Below are 6,000 nucleotides of genomic sequence, written 5' to 3' on the forward strand. Positions count from 1 at the left end.
TAGGTACGCGACAGTTGCCGTCTCACGGAACCCACGTGATTTATCGGTGAGCAAAAGCACTTGAAGGAGAAAAGATAGAAAAGAGAAGAGCCCTCTGGTTCCGTATTAATAGACTAGATTTCTTCGGGGAGAAACTGCTTCCAACTGAGAACCGTTTTGAGAGAGAAAAAATGATAATAAATAAATAAATAAAAATGAATGAGATATATAGAAGTAGTGGCTGCTGTGTGTGTTCCCTTCTCCAGCACGAGATATTGCGTCATTTTATATCCCCACCGCCATCATTCATATTCGCTCACAAAGGCGCCATTACCGTCGTCACACCTGCTGTTCGGCGATTACGCAATCGCCTCATAAATCCAACATCCGAAAACAAACAACTTGAATTATTCTGTTTGGATTCCTAGGCACGTGTTGGAGGCCTCAGGGCCGCCGGGGGGGGCTCATGGTCTCGCGGCGTGGTGACGTCTTATTTGCGGGAGGGTTGTCGTAATTATCGATGAGCTTCGTCGTGATTATTTTCCTATTTCTTGTTTCCAATGTTTTGCTTTATTACCAGCAATAGTGCGTACTGCTGAAGAGTTGCAAAGAGGCCCCAAAAAATTGAGTGTCCACATTTTGAAGCCGGGTCATTAGGCTGAAATTTTTCACGGGCCCTGCTTTAGTAAATATTGAATGCGAGAAAACAAAAAACAAAATTATTCATTCTCTCCGGACCTCTAGGTTGGAGCCCTGCCATAGTCCGTCATGTGTGAAAGGCCGCAATTGGGAGAAGGATGGTCTGGTGCCACAGGTGTTGTGGACTATGGGGGGGGGGTGCGCATCCGTCCTTCAACTGCTCCTTCTACAGTACACGGGGGTGTCAAAATGAATTCCTGCCCCGACTGACAAAGTATCTTGTTGATCTCACACTCCGGCGATAACCTTTCAGTTAGAGCAGGGGTTCTCAACCTATGAGTCGGGACCAAAACTTGTGTGATAGGGGATTCCAAGATGGGTCGTACTAACCCACTAACAGCCAAGGACTCTTGAGCCACGGGTTAGGGGCCGTTCAAGTATTACGTAAGCAAATTTTTAGCCATTTCTGACCCCCCCCCCCCTTGTCAGCAAAACGCTGACCCCTCCGCTTGTCGGCAAAATTTCGTCATCAGCTCTGCCCCTCTGAATCCTAACTCTCATTTTCATAAAGGGTGGTTGATAACGTAAGCATTTTCCAAACCCCCCCCCCCCCATCGATGATGACGTAATACTTGAACGGCCCCTTATGACCCGAAATTGATTTGCAGAGCCTTCTGAGATGGCCCCTATAAATCCATCACAGCCCAGGGATTCTCAAACTATGGGCCACAACCCAAACTTAATTCATAGGGGCTTCCCAGATGAGCCGTACGAATCAAATGCACTTATTGCGTGGCTCGTTTCACTAATTCCGAAGAACAAACAGCCCCGTGGGTCGCAAAACTGATTCAATTATTGATTTTGGGTATCAGCTGCAAAAGGTTAAGAACCCCTGAGTTAGAGATGCCTTGGAATATATACTGGGGTGTGGGGTCACCGTTCAGCTAGGATGATGCATGAAACCGCCTATATATATTCCCGCCTATGAAACAAAGCTGTGCTGGGAGAGATCACGGCAACGGGATAACTCCGGTGGCTGAGTTCTGGCGTTCTTTCATTCAGTCCGTCATGTAAAGGGCATTTCCGAAACTCCGATTGTACCGTGTTCATGTAACATGATTCCTTACAGCCAATGCTCACAAGGTCCTGCTTCAAGTGGGGGAAGTGGTTGAAAATTGAACAGACATACAATGTGCCTTAGGGGCCGTTCAAGTAATACGTCATCACCGATGGGGGGGGGGGGGGTTCCCGATAATGCTTACGTCATGAACCACCCTTTATGAAAATATGAGTAAGGATTCAGAGGGGCAGAGCTGATGAAGAAATTTTACTGACAAGGGGGGGTAAGCGTTTTATTGAACAAACAGCACAATTGACAAAACAGACAAAAAAAAAATTAAACAAACACTTTTCGACCCAAAGGGATATAAGAAACCTTCCATGGGTCGTATTGATACATTACATAAAGAATTTCTGGCAACATACATAGATATATTTTACTACAATTGCTGCATTCAAGTCACACCAACTATATTACCTTAAAAGTTAAACTATAGTCTGATATGTCGAAATACAGATATATTTTCTTACACAACAAAAATATAAACAAATTTTATTCCTTATATCATTTGCAATTGCATTAACTATCGAACGAAACGAACCGCTCCATATCTGCTATTTCCAGTATACGATCCTTTATAGTCTTTTTAAACATATAAAATGATTGCTGTTGTCTAATAATATCATCAAATTCTCTACATATTCTTGGAGCAAGAAAACATATTGATTTTTTGAAAATTGTTTTTTTAGGTAATGGTATTTGATATAAATATTGTGATCTCATTTTGCTGACTTTTGCTGACAGGGGGGGGGGGGGGGGGGTTCAAAAATGGCTAAAAAATTCGCTTACGTAATACTTGAGCGGCCCCTTATATATTTTTCATAATATTTTAATCCATACTAAAACATTCAATTTTAAGGGGCGCAGAAAATACTGTAGCTGGCTGAATTTCAGCTGAGGCAAACTAGTCAGCTTCACCCCCCCCCCCCCACCGGCCATGCCAAGGTGGGCACTGGTACGCAGGAGAGCATACGGGGCATCGTGCCCCTCATAAGATGATTAACAATATTTTTAAACATTTATAAAACAAATTAAATGACGAAAAAAAATATCCTCACTTCCTATGTATTAATCAATTTCAGTTAATTTGAAATTCTTTGTGAAGTGTGGCAGCTCAAAATTTCCGATGACGAAATTGTTTGAGGTCCCTTCAAACAAATTCTGATAAAAGTGTGTCCTTCATGAAAGGTGGAAAAGAGGGGGGGGGCACTCAGTTAACTCTCAGGGAACCTTTTCCTCCAACAATCCTGTATATGTATAGATAGAATTTCAAAATAGAGCTGCCCTAAAACCCTCAAAACTGTTTTGTGGTCCAGCGTGTACCTCCCCACTCCGGCGCTGGTCAACACCCATCTCTCCCCCCCCCCCCACAAATAAAGAAGACTGCGGTAAGCTTATCAATCGGTGATACACAAAAAATTAGTTTCAGCAGCCGCTTTGTTGGACAATGGAGTTTTTAGGGGAGCGGAAAGATGAGTCAGGTGTTTGCTCTCTCTCTTCTCATTCTATTACAAAGAACAGGCCCGTCTCAAAGAGCGCAGGGGTTCCAGGAGATCAAACATTTTTTTTAACCCCTTGGCCCCAATTTTCGGGGGAGAAAAAAGTTAGCATCCAAAAAAACATGCATAACACTTGGAATGTGTCAAAATATAGGGAAAATGCCTATGAACAAAAATATGAGCATAATTTAAAAAAAAGAAAAGAAAAACGAACGATTGATTCTACATAAGAATGAAGTTTGAGACAAAACATTTATCCAAATGCAGTCGGCAGGGCCACATCTAGAGAGGTCTGGTGCTCCGGGCGTCGGACCAGAAGGGGCGCAAACGTCGCCCTCCAACCTCTTCTTCAACATTACAAAGGATTCCAAAATGAATGCTTGCCCCGGCAGACCATGGGCGAAGATACGGGGGGCGTGGGGGGACAACCCCCCCCCCAGCGTCACAGGTGGAGTCGACTGATCTAATGTATATATGAGCTGACATCATCATCATTATCGTGCCCCCGCCGCCGCCCCCAGCAATAATGACCTTGCTCCCCCAGACTTCCAAGTCAATCAAGCATCTAGTTGCGGCCCTGGCACTCGGACTCGCTTATTATGAACACGGATATAACGAATTTTCAGACACAACAAAGTTTTTCCATGTCCCGTGAATTACGTATTGCTGATTAGCCGAATTACCGATATAACGAAGTTCATGTACAACAAATAATTTCGCTGTGTGTGTTTGCGTGTGTCTTTTTAGTCGGACTTCATTATAACCGGGTCCAATTGTCATCTAAATAATTTAAGGGACTCAGTTCGATACTGGTCATCCTTTAGCTCGCCTTAAAGACACCACTGTACATGAAAACAATTTAAAACTGTACTTCATCTCTTGGCGTGAAGTTATTTCTTACCTGCTCCGTAAATATTGGGAGGGCTTAAAAATATTGGGGGCGGATTCGAACCCAATATAGACCTACCTACTTCTATAAGTGTTATGGGGACGTGGAAAAATATTGGGGTGAGCGTATGCCCATGGACCCAATACAAATTTACGCCAATGCCGCGTGTGGTAATTTTATCCAACTGAAACTCATGTGTAACGATAGGGTCGCAACTAAATGGTTGGTCAGCCGAGGCAACCTCGTGTTTTGGCGCTCCTACACCTTGTGATGTTTAAAAAGAAATTAAAGGGTGAAATTTGCGCCCATTCTGGTCCGGCGCCCGAGGCACCAGACCCGCTTGCCCCCCCCCCCCGGTTGCGGCCCTGTCTTTGAGTTCTTATAAAAGTATAGAATTTAGTCCCTTGAAGTGATGTGCTCTACCCTAACTCAATATTTACCACGGAACATTCGCCCAGCCTCTTCATAGAGGTTTTACTGTAATTAACTAATAAGGGTAATTGGAAGGATTGGCCATTGCTCGGTGTTTCGTGCTTAGAAAAGCTCCGAAAAATGAGGGGGCCCTAGAAAAATTAGAAATTTTGGAAAAAGCCAACACGGGTATAAAAGAAGTTTAAATAAGACTTATTTTGTTAAAATTTTTGGGTCCTGCGAAAATCAAGATGGAGCAATTTCAGGCTGACACGAAATAGTGTCTCTGATTCAAATTAAAAAAAAATATTAAATGAAATTTTAGCATAGAAAAATCGTAATTTTATAATGAGACATTTTAGGGCCGTATTCACCGACATGGTTTAAACTGTAGTCACAATTTTTGGATAAGAAATCAACATAGATTGGTTAAAAACCCGAATTTAACCAATCCGTGTTGATCTCTTATCAAAAAATTGTGACTATAGTTCAAACCATGTCGGTGAATACGGCCCTTAAGATATTGGGAAACATTTAGAGATATTTATGTGATCTATAAATTATTTTTGTTCACTAAACCTGTCAAACCAACTTACATTAAAAGTGTCAAATTATGTAGCAGTTAAATTTTTACTGTCAAAACATTAATGGCCACGCATATGAAAAAAAAAGAAAAAGATCGACTTACCTCTCCGACTTGATTATAGTTCCTACTCTTCACAAATAAAATAAAAGGTATACTAAAAAGAAGTCAAACACCATTCGAGATCAAACTTCTTCAGAAAATTTGTTGTCTCATCATATCCATTCAACAAAAGCACAAAATTATCCGAAATTGCGTAATCCTTGGGCAATTATTTTCAAGGGTCCATTTCTTGTAATATGATTCCCAATTCACCAAAGAGAAGAAATGATAAATTTTCTCAAACACACACCACGAGAACCGCTTTAAATCTTGAAATGTACACAATTCTGTCAAAGCAAAGAAATGTGAAGAATCAACAAAACATTCCACACACACACACACGGGCAAGTTCCTGCACGTTTAAATTCCCACGCTCTTCAACATCAGGGAAAATCCAGCGGAGGACATGCGTCTACGACGGCGGCTTGCAAACAAGAAACAAATGACTACGTTGGCTGCCGAAACTGCGTTTAGAAAAAACAGCAGCTCTTTTTTGGCTGCAAAGCAACTCCTACAGCCGTATTTTGGCTACATGGCGACAATCGAGATCGGAACGATAATCAAGACTTTGGCGACTTTTCCTCCTGGGATTGACGATAAGTAACAAAATATGGAATTCAATGATCAGATGTCGAAAAAAACCCTCTTTTATGAGAAAAAAGTAGAATTTTGTAGAAATAAACACCGTCCTAAATCGTCACGAAAGCGTGCAAATCTGAAAAAGGATTATTTGTTTTATGATATGAAATAATTGAGATTTTTCTAATTATTTAAAATA

General features: G+C 41.7%; 1 protein-coding gene across 1 annotated transcript in view; it reads right to left on the minus strand.

Annotated features, from left to right (window-relative positions):
* Positions 1-5,657, minus strand: part of LOC149078485 (rho-related GTP-binding protein RhoE-like) — a 112,956-nt gene extending 107,299 nt beyond the window's left edge. Inside the window, exon 1 of the mRNA XM_089240599.1 lies at positions 5,226-5,657. The gene's annotated coding sequence lies outside the window, so the exon portion shown is untranslated. The remainder of the gene's footprint in view (positions 1-5,225) is intronic.
* Between the last annotated feature and the right edge of the window lie 343 nt (positions 5,658-6,000).

This window comes from Pholcus phalangioides, unplaced genomic scaffold (genome assembly GCF_987345545.1).
Source record: "Pholcus phalangioides strain wild (caught in Gottingen) unplaced genomic scaffold, Ppha-v1.0 ptg000013l_1, whole genome shotgun sequence".
Taxonomy (NCBI): Eukaryota; Metazoa; Arthropoda; class Arachnida; order Araneae; family Pholcidae; genus Pholcus; species Pholcus phalangioides.